The following is a 14,742-nucleotide window of genomic DNA, read 5'->3' on the forward strand; positions in this document are numbered from 1 at the left end:
CCAAACACTGAGTCACTGCAGCGCTTGAGGTTTCTAGCATGTTACCTGAGACAGGTTACGAATATCCAACAGTCAACGCGTCAACAACAAATATAAAACAGACTAACTCACTGCTTGCTTATTTTGTACTTTTAAAAGTTAATTCAGCACATGAAACATGAGCAAATATAATCGGGAATCAAGGTTCTTTGCCATCTTTGTCACCTCTAAAATGAACATCACAAGAAATCACAGGATGAGTTTTATCAGTGGAGGTCCCCAGAGCCTTTGCGGACACCCTTAAATCAACAGCACTGTTATTCTCATCCAGACCCTGTGCAAAGTGCTTTCTACATACCATCTAATTTAATCCTCACAACAGCTCAGTGGCTAGGTGATGCTATTACCCCTGCCCTAGGGAAGTAAACTGAGTCTTAGAGAGAGAAAATAATCTGTCCAAAAAAAGAGCCAATGAATGAGAGTGTTGGGGTTTGGGCTTGGATCCCAACATCCTTAATCAATTTGTACCACCCACCATATCCTTCAGGCTCAAATGGCAAATGATTCTGTCTTCATGGGGAAGATAATGTATAACCCCTTCTGGATGGGACACGCAGAGTATGCAGTACACAGTGGGAACTTTCCAGAGAAAATCCAAGATCTGTATTCTATTCCCACAATAAAGGTGATGTGTGTAACTTTGTTCCTTCTCTTACTCCCTCAACTGGATACAGTCCTCGTAGGTGCCATAAAAATACAGAAATTCATAGGGAAATCCCCAGACTTTGACTGATTCAACAAATACTGACAACATGCATACCTACCACATGTTAGGCACTGCTAGCCATGGAGAAGCCACACTGAATAAGACCTACTTCTTGCTTATTACCTGATAAACAGGTGAATTCATGAAGGGACAGGGCTGTAACATATGGAACAAACAAGAGGTTTGGATCAAGAAAAATAATAAAGGGCATGTCCCCTTTCATGTGGGTGGTCAGCAAAGGCATGTCCAAGGGGTTGATTTTTGAACTGAACACTAAGGGATGAGAAGGACTGAAGGTATCCCGTAGTTTGGAGGCAAGGGAGTTTTTATGGCATCTGAGAAGAGTAATGGGGTTTAAATAAAATATTGGAAACTACGTGGCAAAAGCTCAAAGTTTCCAAAAGTCTCTTGAAAATGCAAGATCTTTAGCCACCATCTCCACACAGTGAACATGACGGAAGCAAAGCCTGTGTCAGGCAGATCCCTGATAAGTACTACTATAGGCTGGGGTCTTTCCCCCCAAAACCATCAATTCTGTGATACGGTGTCAATGTCAATGAATTAGCGCTGCAGGTTTGTTATTATAGGTGGTGTGATTCTTATCCGTCTCACAGAACAGGGCTCAAAAACTCAAGGGACAGCCAGGGTCACATGGTTGGCACTGTTTTTCAATCTGGGTACAAGTCACCAATGGAGTCATCCATGAGTACTGCTGACATTCTTTGCCACGGACCTGTGGCAGCTTCTGTGTGCAGATGACACAGTTCATTGAGGGCCATTTTCAAGATCTGTGGGGGACCAGGACCTGCTTTGCCGAGTCAGCACAGAGGCAGGGATGGGGGATGAGGTGGCAGAAGATTGACATCATGTAGCATCAGCCTGCACGAGCGAAACCCTACAGTTTCAGATTATCATCAGCAATACCAACTTGAAAGCAGTTAGTGAATTCTGCTTGCGAGGCAGGCCCATCGTCTGACTAAGTTAAAAAAAAAAAAAAAGGAATAAAAAAAGAACTGCATGCTTCTCAGGGGAAATCCTCAAAACAGGACCCAGAGACCTAAGCTCTGCTAACAGGGCTACAGCAGCTGTATACATAGCTGCACGTGTCCTTGAAGATGTGCATGAGGACAAGCTCCCAAGGCTCTACTTGCATTTACAAGGGAATATCAGGTGAGGCGCAATGGACTGCGAAACATGCATCATCTATCAGTAAAACGACGACCAGTGAACCAGCAACCGGATGGTAGAAGCTTGTCAGAGACAGAGATTTCCACTGTATCACCTGGGGTGCCTAGCACAATGCTGGAATTTATGATGTACCAGGATTTGTGCTAAGCTCTTTACAAGCATCACCTCTCTTAACTCTTTGTGAGCTGGCTTCTATTTTTATCCCCTTTTCCGGATAAGGAGGCCATGGCACAGAAAGGTTAAGTAACTTGCCCAGGGTTGTTCAGCCAGGAAGTGGAAAAGGTGGAATCTGAGTCTAAGCCGATCTAATTTCAAAGCAGAAACTCTTAACCATGCTGTTACCCCGTATCCACAGCAGGCATTCAATGAGTGTCTGTGAATGCATCCATTACCCTAAGTTTTATGACTACTCATCACAGCCCAGTATAGGCAGAGAATGTATTATTAATACAAAGCATAGGGAAGTCTCATTCTATTCATTTTATGGGATAAAAAATTTCAAAAGAATCATGTACAGGCCAATTTGGGACAGAAAATTTGGACAGGAGTGGCTTACTTCTCCCGTGCACCCCACTCCCATGGTAACCCTCCAGCACAGATACAGGGAGCAACAAATCACAGAAATGTAGGGTGGAGAGTTCTGTCCTGGCCTTGAGTCTGCATAAGTACAGAGGGGCAGTGGAAAGCGGTCAGCAATGTCTCCTGCCCTTACAGGGGAAACAGAATTGGTTGTGAGTGCATGCCGCTAAGACCTCATGCTAATACTCAAGCCTTAAGGAAATCTTACATCCACAGGAAGGAAAACCCACTAGACGAGCATATTCAAGAGTTTAAATTTTGCTTTATAGCTCTCTTAATAAAGAAATTTATTTCTCAGATTTGCCATGGCGCGTTCAGTAAGAATATTATGGTCCTAAAATATTTACTGAGCTGTATCTCTGCTGAGAATTAAACAGGCTAAAATTCTAACATGTAAAATTCAAACAAGGCACAGTCAACAAAAGGCATTCATAGAAAATTAATAAAAATTAAACATGTAAGCAAAATTGACAGCATGATTTCGTATAAGTAACCACAATGGTTGCTCAGTAAGCAGTCACCTTTTCTTAGTATTAGAACACAGAATTTACCTGGGACATCAAATTGTTCAAGTCTAAGGATTGCATTTCCCAGATACCCTTATAGTTAGGGGTGGCTAATAGGATATAAGCAGGCATCATTGGATAAGGCTGCAGGGAAAGTACTTTAAAAAGGCCTGCCTCAGTCGGGAAAACTACTCTTTGTCTCTTCCTTTCAGGATGTAGAGGCAATGGCCTGAGAGCCAGCAGCCACCCTGTGACCTTGAAGACGAAGGAACACACTTGAATAAGCAGAGCAGAAAGAAGATACAAACTGCTCCTCCTGGATGTTCTTATGACAGAATACTTAAATAATTGTTTCTACTCATGTAGTTATATCTCTCTTATTAGAAAACATTTCTTAACTAATATAATGATATGAAAACATATCTAAAGATGACACTACAATTTTCTCTGAGGGAAAAAAAAAAAATAGAAAATTCATGAATTGGGATTCTGATTAACCCTCTATTCCCAAAGCTGTTTGTTTAAGTATGACTTTCCTTCTTAATTAGTATTGCTAGCCCAGGGAAGCATATTTGCTGAGCCTGTCTCTCTGTTTTGACATGCAAGACTTGTGAAATTCAAACATACTTGTAGGCATCCCAAGCATTATTATTTATTAAGGCCTATATTAAAGGTGAGATCTTACAGCACTCTCAGATTCTGATGATTAAAGGAAATTTAATCGCTCTTCATTGGCATTTGATCTTTAGCCTACCATAATCTACCCGTATATCCCTTCATCCATATTTGATACTAAAAAAAAAAGACATTTCAACAGCTTATCCATCAATTGTAAAATAGAAGGAATGTACAGACAAACCACATTACTCAGAAAATAAGAGAGCTTTCCCCCACACTCATTTCGCTCATGAAAGCCCAATGTGATTAAAAAGGTGAAGAAGTCATACTCCACAAGGTGAACTGGAATGACTGTAGAGCCAATCATCACATTCGTAAGGAGTTTCGAAATTTTCAAAGTGCTTTCACGTGCATTATATCTTGTTTCATCCTTACAACACCATCTTTCAAGGTAGTAAGGGCAGGTAATTTTTTTTTTATTCCTGTTTCTCGCAGATAAATGGTTTGCTCAAGGTCAGATGGAGTGGTACCCAGCGAGGTGTCAGGTTTACAGGTCAATGTCCCTTTTTGATGCATCAGATCGAGGGACAGCCTACTATAGTCTTCAGGCCAAATATGGCTTACTGTCTGTTTTTGTAAATGAAGTCTCTCTGGAGCAGAGTAACACCCATTTGCTTGTATATTATCTATAGCTGCTTTTGTGCTCTAAAGGCAGAGTTGGCTAGTTGGAAAAGACTGTATAGCTCATGAGGATGACAATATTTGCTATCTGGTCTCTTACAAATTTTACCAAACCCTGCATTAGGTCCCCTTCCCACAAATATGATCCAAGTTATGAACCCTATTCTTGAAAACCATAAAGCTATCACGGGGGGTAGCAGCATTCAAATGCCTGCTAGCTTCAGAATCAGGGCCTGATAATTAGAAAGGCCATTATCTTCTGCAGGATTACTATATCGACCGCTGGGTCCCCGGCGAAGGTAGATGGCAATTTTTAGGTGGTATACAGCATCAGTGGTGTCTGCCACTTACCCTGAAAATTTAACGTGTCTCACAGCCATAAAAAGCCTGGGGTCACTGGGAGGGGGCATGCATAATGCCACAGGACTGCAATACACAGAGGGAAGCTGAAAGCAAAAGAAAAGAAGAGGTTAAGTGAAGGGGCAAATGGTGATGCTTCAAAAGCAACATAGACACACGAGCCTTTGGTATCCCTCATTTACACACCACATTTATCTTCAGTATACAATCACATATCTAAGCATCTATTTTATCCTTTGCCTTCTAGAATCGGCATTCGACCTAGCTCACAATCTGAATTACAGGAGGAGGATGCAAAATGTTATGTAGGTGAGTAAACCTGTCACTCTTGAAGGCAATGACATCCACTTAGGAAGTTAAGTTCCCTTATCTTCCATACCGTAATTTCTATTTCTTTTCTTTTCTTTTTTCTGAGACAGGGTCTCGCTCTGTCATCCAGGCTGGAGTGCAGTGGCACATTCAGGGCTCACTGCAGCCTCAACTTCCCAGACTCAAGTGCTCCCAAGTAACTTGAACTACAGGTGTGCACCACCATGCCAAAATAATTTTGGAATTTTAGTAGGTAGGCTAAATTTTAGTAGGCCAGCTAGTCTCAAACTCCTGAGCTCAAGTGATACTCCTGCCTCAGCCTACAAAGTGCTACAATTACAGGTGTGTGCCACTCCCAGTAAATTTTCTTTCTTTCTATTTTTTTTTTTCCAGATAGAGTCTTGCTCTATCGCCAAGGCTAGAGGAGTGCAGTGGCACAATCTCGGCTCACTGCAACCTCCACCTCCCAGGTTCAAGAGATTCTCCTGCCACAGCCTCCCGAGTAGCTGGGATTACAGGTGTCCACCATCATGTCTGGCTAATTTTTGTACTTTTAGTAGAGACAGGGTTTCACCATGTTGGCCAGGCTGGTCTCAAACTCCTGACCTCAAATGATCCACCCGTCTTGGCCTCCCAAAGTGTTGGGATTACAGGCATGAGCCACCATGCTTGGCTTATAATTTCTTATTTCTGAAGATAAATTCTCATAATTACAGTGCTAACACATCCTGAGAAATAAGAAAAAGACGATCCATAGGTCCAAATGATAATTTTGCTATGAGTTTTGATCTTTCAGCCTGTCTCAATGCACCCAGTAGAAGAGACAGGATGAAATAAGTACATACATGGACACAGGCACCCCGCTAGCAAAACATACAAGCTCTCTCCTGCCAGCCAAACAGAAAATCTTACTTGCCACAGTTAGCAACTCTTTTTTTTCAGTTGCATTTCAAATGCAGGAGATTGTGACACAGCCTTCTCATGGAAACAGTCACTCTGTTCATGTGCTGAGACTGCAAAGCTTTCATCGCTTGGTTAGGTTATTAGTAGAATATTTACCAAATCCAATTCCAAGTAAGTTGAAGTTGCTGACAGGTAAGTCAACTCATCCTCAAGCACTTTCAGAAAGTTTTTGTGAATAGCTGTCAGTAGCAAGGTTTCACATGCCAGGTCTTTTTTGCATAGATCCTTGAGATAATAATGCCATGTATATGGCCCTCAAGATTAAATAAAGGACTCTCACTAATACAGAAAAAAATGGAACTACAGAATGGGTAGAAAGCCTGAGCTTTCGGGGCACGTACATGTGTGTCTGTGTGCAGTGTTCTCTTTCAATAGTAAATTCAGGCAACACTTTGTGAATTTACATGTTTTTAACCTACTCAGATGGAGAAGTTGAAACTAAAAAGGAGATGCATGAAGTTTTACGATTTGAATAGTCACCTGTCTCCGGAAACTATGTGGGTTGTCTGCCTACCAGAACTCAGAAGAGAGTTAAGAGATGGTGTTCCCAGTGGGTGTCTCTTCTAGATATGAGATAAACTCAGGCCAGATTTGTCCACACTATGTTTTCTAGGTATCTGGTGTCTACTGTGCATGAACTGCCAAATATATCATGACTTCAGAATCTTCATTCTTATGTGAGTTTAATGTGCTGTGTGGGCATTTTCCCTCTTGAGCAAGGGAGCTTAAGAGTATGATAAGAACGCATCAAAAATGTTTTTAAGATAATTTCAGTTGGTAAAGGCTGTAATCGTTCAAACTTAATTGGTGAACTCATTAATGAGCAACTGCCACTAAAAGAAAGACGACCATTGTCATCGACTTATCAGAGCAATGAGATAATGAAGTTAATTATATTGTTTTCAATGGATTTACACTGGCTGCCTTTTAGATTCTACATTTCCAAACATTTGTTCTGACACCCCATGTGTTTGGTCTCTTAACGAAAAACTATGAGCTGTGGACTCCTTAAGGAAAAGTCGGCAGATCACAGCCTCACGTCAGGGCAATGCAATTGGAAAACTTTTCTCCCCTTTATTATCTACTTGTAAAATGTTATAAGCCTGTAAACTAGTTAATTTATGAGCCGTGTTAATAATTTGCTCACACTCGATCGCAGGTTTGGCAAACACAGTTTCCAAGGGATGTGGGAGGATAATTTGTAGGTCCGGCTTCTCTCCTAAGGGGACACTAACTAATTTGACACAGTAACATGACATTGATGGCAGGGCACACTAATGACCATTCTCCAAGACGGGGCTGTCAGCCTGTCGTTTCAGTGAGAAGCCGGTCTGCTTTCACGGCTGCTCAGGACTGGATGCTCAACTAATTACTCAGACAGCGACATTAATGAGAGCCCTCATGTTTATTTTCAACATACTAACCAGCGCTTAGCTTCCATTTGTCTGATATGGTCACTGATTAAAATGTGTTTCATGAATAGTAAATTTGAACTCTAATGTAACAAAGAAGCACCGGAGAAAAATAAGGAACAGCTGACAGGAAAACCAACCTGGTCCATGCAACTTGTTTTCTGCCTCATATATTGTCAAGGACAAAGTGACAGGTAGTGGGAAATGCCATGGAGTACCAAGAACAGTGAGAGGAGTATTTTTAATTACACATGTCTGTAGACCAGTCTGACTTTTGACCAAGGCCTCTGGATCACAATACGGCCAAGAGCAGCTTCCATCTCAAACAAACATCACTAACTGTATGATACTGAATGAAAATTTGTGTTTTATTATTTATTCGTTTATTTATTTATTTTTGAGATGGAGTCTCGCTCTGTCACCAGGCTGGAGTGCAGTGGTATGATCTCGGCTCACTGCAACCTCCACCTCCCAGGTTCAAGCGATTCTCCTGCCTCAACCTCCCAAGCACCTGGGACTACAGGTGCCCACCACAATGCCTGGCTAATTTTTCGTATTTTTAGTAGAGGCGGGGTTTCGTCGTGTTAGCCAGGATGGTGTGGATCTCCTGAACTTGTGATCCACCTGCCTCAGCCTCCCAAAGTGCCAGGATTACAGGCATGAGTCACCATACCCAGCCCTATTGTTTACTTTTTTGAGACAGGGTCTCACTCTGTTGCTCAGGCTGCATTGCAGTGGCATGATCTCTGCTCTTTGCAGCCTCAACCTCCCAAGCTCAAGCCATCCTCCCACCTCAGGCCTCCCAGGTAGCTGAGACTACAGGCAGGTGTCATTATGTTGGGCTAATTTTTGTAGAGACAGTGTTTCACCGTGCTGCCAGGCTGGTCTCAAACTCCTGGACTCAAGCAATCCGCCTGCCTTTGTCTCCCAAAGTGCTGGGACTACAGGCATGAGCCACCATGCCTGGCCTGGATGAATATATTTAAAGTTAGTTTTTTCCAGGAAATGACCAAAATTTGCTTATATGTGTTTTTTGAACCTTACAAAAGTTTGATCTTTGATTTGTCTATAATATGATCTTCACAAACATTAATAAATGCTGTTGTATTTTTTTGAAAACTACTGTAAAACTATACTGCTGAGGGTGTTTTAAAAAGTGTTTTTTAATATCCTCTTTGATGTCTTGTTTCTAATCTACTAAACCTTGCAATCAAGTTCTTTGTACTTTAAATTAAATTTCTATTTTAGTATGATAAATTTTGTCCTTCATTTTAGGGTGATTATAATCCTAAAATATTCATATAATCATGATTTAAAATGAATAACTTTCAAAAAAAGGTGGGCTTAGATCTATTAAAGGTGTTAAAAAATTGAAAATGCTTCTGATATAGTTCATTGTAAAATGTGCAATTCGAAATAAATAACAGTGGTAGTATTTCAACAGATGTTCTATCTGCCATCACGGATAAAGAATTCTACTCAATATTGTGTACAACTTCTGATTTTATAAAATAGCAAAATAAATATGAGTTCATGTAGATCACTTTGGGAAGGAAAATGTCATTGCATGCAACACTTCTTAAGTATGTATTCCTAAACTTACTCACTCTGAGATAGATCTGTAATTTTAGAATGCCAAAATGCCTAAATGGCACACAACATGTGGGAAGCAGATTCAGAGTGCAGGCTAATTTTTAAAATATATTTAAACAAGTATGTAGATAAATTGTTCCAAACCAGCATGACTGTCTCTGAATGCTGCCCTTCCCAGGGGACTTGTTGGAGACAGGTTCTCAGATTATCAGCACCTCTGGGCAGTTTATGTATGGTAAGCATTTGTCCTCCGTAATAATACAAGAAAATGTGGTCAGTGTGTGGCAGAGACTGGCTAAACGTTCATCAAATCCATTTCTTTCTCCTGAACACACAGCTGGAATGCATTTCCCAGCATCCCTTGTAGTTAGGTGGGGCCTGATGACTGAGTTCTAACCAAACAGATGGAAGTGGGTATACACTACTTTCATTCAGATCCTGAAGCCTCTGGAACCATGCTTAATGACTGCTTTCTTCCCTGGACAGTGGGCCCAGAGATCCAGTGAAGAACTCCTACTTCCTGGGGATAGTGGAGTCACTGGATGGAATTTGCCTGGGTCCCTGAAAGACCACATGGAGCAGAGCCACCACCACTCCTGTCCCCCTCAACCAGCACTAGACTGTGAGGTACTCATGAATTAAACTGCACTGAGTTAAGCTCCCAAGTAGCTGGGACTACAGGCGCGTGCCACCACGCCCGGCTAATTTCAAAAATTTCAAATTTTGGAATGTTGGTTACAGCTGCTAGTATCTCTTACCCAAATACATGAATCTTTCCAATTTCTCCCTGGCTTTTACTTGGGTCTCCAGGTAACCGTAAGTAAGCAGAAGCTGTGTCAATTTGGAAAATTTTCTGAAAATATTTCATAGTTATGATTATTTGCTCCTCTAACACAGCTAAGGGTAGTAAAAGGAAAGGGAACCAACAGCTAATGTATTTCCAAAATGTGTCAGGCAGGGCTTTCCTTACCTAACCTTCACGTAGCCCAGTAAGGAAGTTTGATTCCCGTTTTACAGATGAGAATACTGAGCTTCTAAGAAGTGAAATAAAACCAAATGCCACAGAATATTGATCCAGTTGACAGTTTCCTAGTTGAATGCCTTTTATTGTTGTTGCTGAATTGGCTTTTAATATCCAAACTTTACAGAAAATACAGGTTTTATTTATTTCTAAATAAAACAGTTTTGTCTGCTGCTATTATAAAATAAAAAATCCTATCACAGCCTTCAAATTTAATGTAACATTTTTAGTGAAATGGGTGAAGGTTAAGCGTCACACTGCAGTACAATTGGTAGAATATCAGAAACTTCCCTAGAGGTTTTGAAAACCCAGCCACAAAAGTGACGTGTCTCAGACGTTCTTCATAATTAAAAAAGAAGTCACATTTCAAACAAAACAAATGCATGTTGAGATCATATTAATTGTTGAGTAACTAATGTTTTAAACATTTTTACATCCTTAACATGATAGCTGTGTACACATAAGACAAGTTCCTATCTTTTAGTCATATTTTAGAAAAGAGTTGGTAAACTTTTTGTGTAAAGGAACACTTAGTGGATATTTTAGACTTTGGTGCCACAAGTTCTCTATTGCAACTACTCGGGTATTATAGTAGAAAAGTAATCATATGTAAACAAGTGGGTGTTGTTGTGTTCTAGCAAAACTTTATTTACACAAACTGGCAGTGGGCTGGATTTGCCAATTTCTGCTTCAGAACATTGATTGGGGGTTTTGCACATTGACACATAACACATTAAAATTTGTCCTACGTAAAATAATGGGAAATAGACTCTGGGCAGCATTTTCACTCAGGATATCTGACTGCCAGGGATGGACTACTGATGGTAAGGGTAATTGCCTTAATTTGCCAAAGGGTTAAGAGATGAGTGCTGGCAGGCTCAGCTTCCACTCACTCACCCCATGCCTGGTTCTTTCCCCTAAGCCATGCCACCTTTCCAAGGGCCCATGCGCCCACATAGAGAGCTTACTGGAATCCCGGGCCGTTCCGAACAAAAATCCAAGGAATACTTGCAACAACCAAAAAAGAAAAAGCTGAAACTTTTTCTCATCAATACAGTCAAGCCCCTGTGTTAAGAGAGTGTAGGTAACAGTCACCTTAAAGTGACTTCATGTTGGACCTTTTTTAAAAAAGCAAAATAAACAACAGGTAGATTTTAGATGTCACTGGAAGAGTGAGACAGAAATGACATCTGCTAAAAGTTTCAAAATCAGGCATGAAGTTTCCCTAAATTAGAAGCAAACCGCTTTCTTGGATTTAAAGGACGTTCCAGCCGGGCACGGTAGCTCACACCTGTAATCCCAGCACTCTGGGAGGCTGAGGCGGGCGAATCACAAGGTCAAGAGATGGAGACCAGCCTGGCCAACATGGTGAAACCCCGTCTCTACTAAAAATACAAAATTTAGCCGGGCGAGGTGGCGGGCGCCTGTAGTCCCAGCTACTATGGAGGCTGAGGCAGGAGAATTGCTTGAACCTGGAAGACAGAGGTTGCAGTGAGCCGAGATCATGCCACTGCACTCCAGCCTGGCGACTGAACAAGACTCCGTTTTAAAAACAAAACAAAACAAAACAAAAAACAATTTTTTTTTTTTTTTTTTTTTGAGACGGAGTCTCGCTCTGTCCCAGGCTGGAGTGCAGTGGCCGGATCTCAGCTTACTGCAAGCTCCGCCTCCCGGGTTTACGCCATTCGCTGGGACTACGGGCGCCCGCCACCTCGCCCGTCTAGTTTTTGTATTTTTAGTAGAGATGGGAGTTCCCTGTGTTAGCCAGGATGGTCTCGATCTCCTGACCTCGTGATCCGCCTGCCTCAGCCTCCCAAAGTGCTGGGATTACAGGCGTGAGCCACTGTGCCTGGTCATAAGACGTTCTGTCTTAACCAATTTCAGGGTAGGAGCTACCTGTCCAGTGATAGAATATGTCAGAAACAATGAGTCAAATGTATTATTCCCCCACTATTCTCTCAAGGATGTACAATTATTTTAACGATGACTTGGTCCGCTTTTTTTTCGTTTTGGATGGCAAAGCTCAGAGACATACATACAGAGAGTTTTTTTTTTTTTAAATCTCATTTCCCTATTAATGTTTTATTGTAACAGTTAAGTGTAAAAGATGATGTGAGACATAAAATGAGTAAATTTTATGAATCTGGCTTATCTTAAAATGTCTATCAAAACAGAACAAAAGCAGTAAATGATAATCCAGTCTGACAAAGGAATATTTTGTAGGTTGTAGTCATTAAAAATGGGGAAATGTGTGCAAATGCTTGTTACAATGTGACATAAAATAAGCAAGATAGGAAAACTGTATCTACAGTAATTCTCAGCTGTATAAAAATATATGCCAATGAAGAACAGAAAAAAATAAAATTCACAGTATATGCCCAAGATAAATGGGATTAAGGTTAGGATTTTTCTTTAGAATTTTTTGTATTCTCTAGATTTTCCAAAACAAAGTAATATCCAAAATAACTGTTATACAATTTGAAACAATGGTTTCGACTTTAAAAAAGGAAGAAACATTTTGCACATTTCTACTCATTTATTAATGGCTTTTGACTGTCTTGTTTCCAGACTAGTCTTGAGAGCAGAGATTCATTCGTGTTACTTCTCATGCCCCAAACACAATGTTTATGGCATCTTATGCACTCAATTAACATTCCTTGAAGCAACTGAATAGACCACCTTACTTTTTAAAAGTCCTCTTAATGAGATTCCCTAAATAAATTAAATTTTTATACTTCAAGCCTTTACAAGAAATTAAATAATTTTGTTTAAAGAGGTTGATTGCTTGCGGATTATGGCTGTAAATAAATTGCTTGATGTAAAATTATACTTTCTCCTCTTCCCTTTTTCCATGATGGCACACAATAATTTGTCTTTTAATAACCTCAAACAATTCTGAGTCATTTGCTCATTAAAAACAAAATACATCTTGATCACGAAGCTTGGCATTTCATAAATATTTACCCCAAATGCACTGCCTGCTTTGAAGCTGGGATGGTAAGCTCCTGATTCACAAGCAACTTCTGTGCAGAAGGAGGGAGGAGACCTCTCCTGTCAGCTGGGAGAAAGGCACCACACTGCCTTTGCACCTCCTCTCTCCTGCGGAGGCTCCTTCCCCACAGCCAAAAAACCCACAATAAATGTGATCATCACTTATCAGTGTCTCTCTCACATACATATACACACTCTCTCTCACTTTGCATTCACTCCCTGTTTGCATTCTCTCAATGGCTTCCCAGTAGTGTCGGGACAGTGACCAACAGCATTCCCATAGTTTACAAGGTCCTGTATGACCCCTGTTGACCTCTCTGGCCTCCCGCTTAACTACATATCTCCACTACAAGCTTCTCACTGAGTCTTCATACTGAGCTGGAAGGACGGCAGGGAGGGATATTGAAGATTAGATAAAAGTTTTCAGCTCCTATCCTGAGAACAACGATGGTGAGCAAGACAGTGGGGAAAACAAGATATCTTTCCCTAAGAAAATCCAAAAACAACAATAAAGAACAGTGTACCATAAACACTCTATTGTATGTTTTCCTCCATGAAATATATCATGGATCATTTTTCATATCCTTTTCTGGATGAAAATACGTGACATAAGTAAACAGAAAATTCAGATCTTAAAAGCAACTTCAATTTTCTCCTTAAGAAATAAGAATTTGACCACCAGGCCTTTCCAAGACCATAATGATGGCTAGTGGTAATGGACTAGTTAGTCCTCTGCAATACCACCAAACTTTTTCCCAGAGTTGTCAACTCCAGGAGCAGAAGAAAAAAATAATGCCAACCATAGAACACAAGCAGATATTGTCCTGTGAGAGCCGATCTGTGTGGATTCACGCTTGTTCACCACTTAGGGTTGAATATTTCATTTGATGACGTAAGGACTGCATGCCACAACTGGACCCTCAACAAATTACCCTGGTGAATCCCACAGAGGAAGATAGGCTCTTAGTTGGGACTTATTTATTTTTTAATTTTTATTTTTTATTTATTTATTTTTTTGAGATGGAGATTCACTCTGTTGCCCAGGCTGGAGTACAATGGTGTAATCTCGGCTCACTGCAAACTCTGCTCTCAGGTTCAAAGGATTCTCCTGCCTCAGCCTCCTGAGTAGCTGGGATAACAGGCGTGTGACACGATGCCCGGCTAATTTTTGTATTTTTAGTAGAGATGGGGTTTCACCATGTTGGCCAGGCTGGTCTCGAACTTCCTGACCGCACACGATCTGCCTGCTTTAGCCTCCCAAAGTGCTGGGATTACAGGCACGAGCCACCATACCTGGCCTTAGTTAGGATTTAAATGAAAGACATCCTCTTCATGACATGCAAAAGTTAAGAACCACTGCAGGTCATCACTCTCATTAGTCTCTGGGAAAAAAGGGGTACTGATATATGAACAGGCTATAAAAATAGGAGGTGTGCTTTATTTTGATCAAACCTCAGTAGCTAAAACCAAAATAATCATTTGTTTGGGACTGTCACATGACAACTAATTTCACTGTACTATATTCATCCTGGGTACACAGGAAGATGACATTTCCAATTCCAATCCCAGTTTCACTGGCATTTATACATGTCAGGACCATGTGACTGATTTCTGGTCAATGGGATGTGAGCAGTAGCAAGGGGCACCACTTCCAAGCCCATGATGGCAGGTCAACTGCACTCCCTGTTCTTCTTCCCCACCAACTGCTGAGACCCCACAGCAAGAGTAAGATGGAGGAGGTTCAACAGACATGAAGGGAAGACAACATATACCTTA

The 14,742-nt window shown here is 41.0% G+C and overlaps 1 protein-coding gene across 3 annotated transcripts in view; it reads right to left on the bottom strand.

Annotated features, from left to right (window-relative positions):
* The window catches only part of FOXP1 (forkhead box P1), a 579,361-nt gene that overhangs the window by 421,897 nt on the left and 142,722 nt on the right, over nt 1-14,742 (bottom strand). For all 3 annotated transcript variants that reach the window (XM_011971157.1, XM_011971164.1, XM_011971180.1), the window contains exon 2: nt 4,669-4,763. The gene's annotated coding sequence lies outside the window, so the exon portion shown is untranslated. The remainder of the gene's footprint in view (nt 1-4,668; nt 4,764-14,742) is intronic.

The sequence above is a fragment of the Mandrillus leucophaeus genome, unplaced genomic scaffold, assembly GCF_000951045.1.
Source record: "Mandrillus leucophaeus isolate KB7577 unplaced genomic scaffold, Mleu.le_1.0 Scaffold121, whole genome shotgun sequence".
Classification (NCBI taxonomy): Eukaryota; Metazoa; Chordata; class Mammalia; order Primates; family Cercopithecidae; genus Mandrillus; species Mandrillus leucophaeus.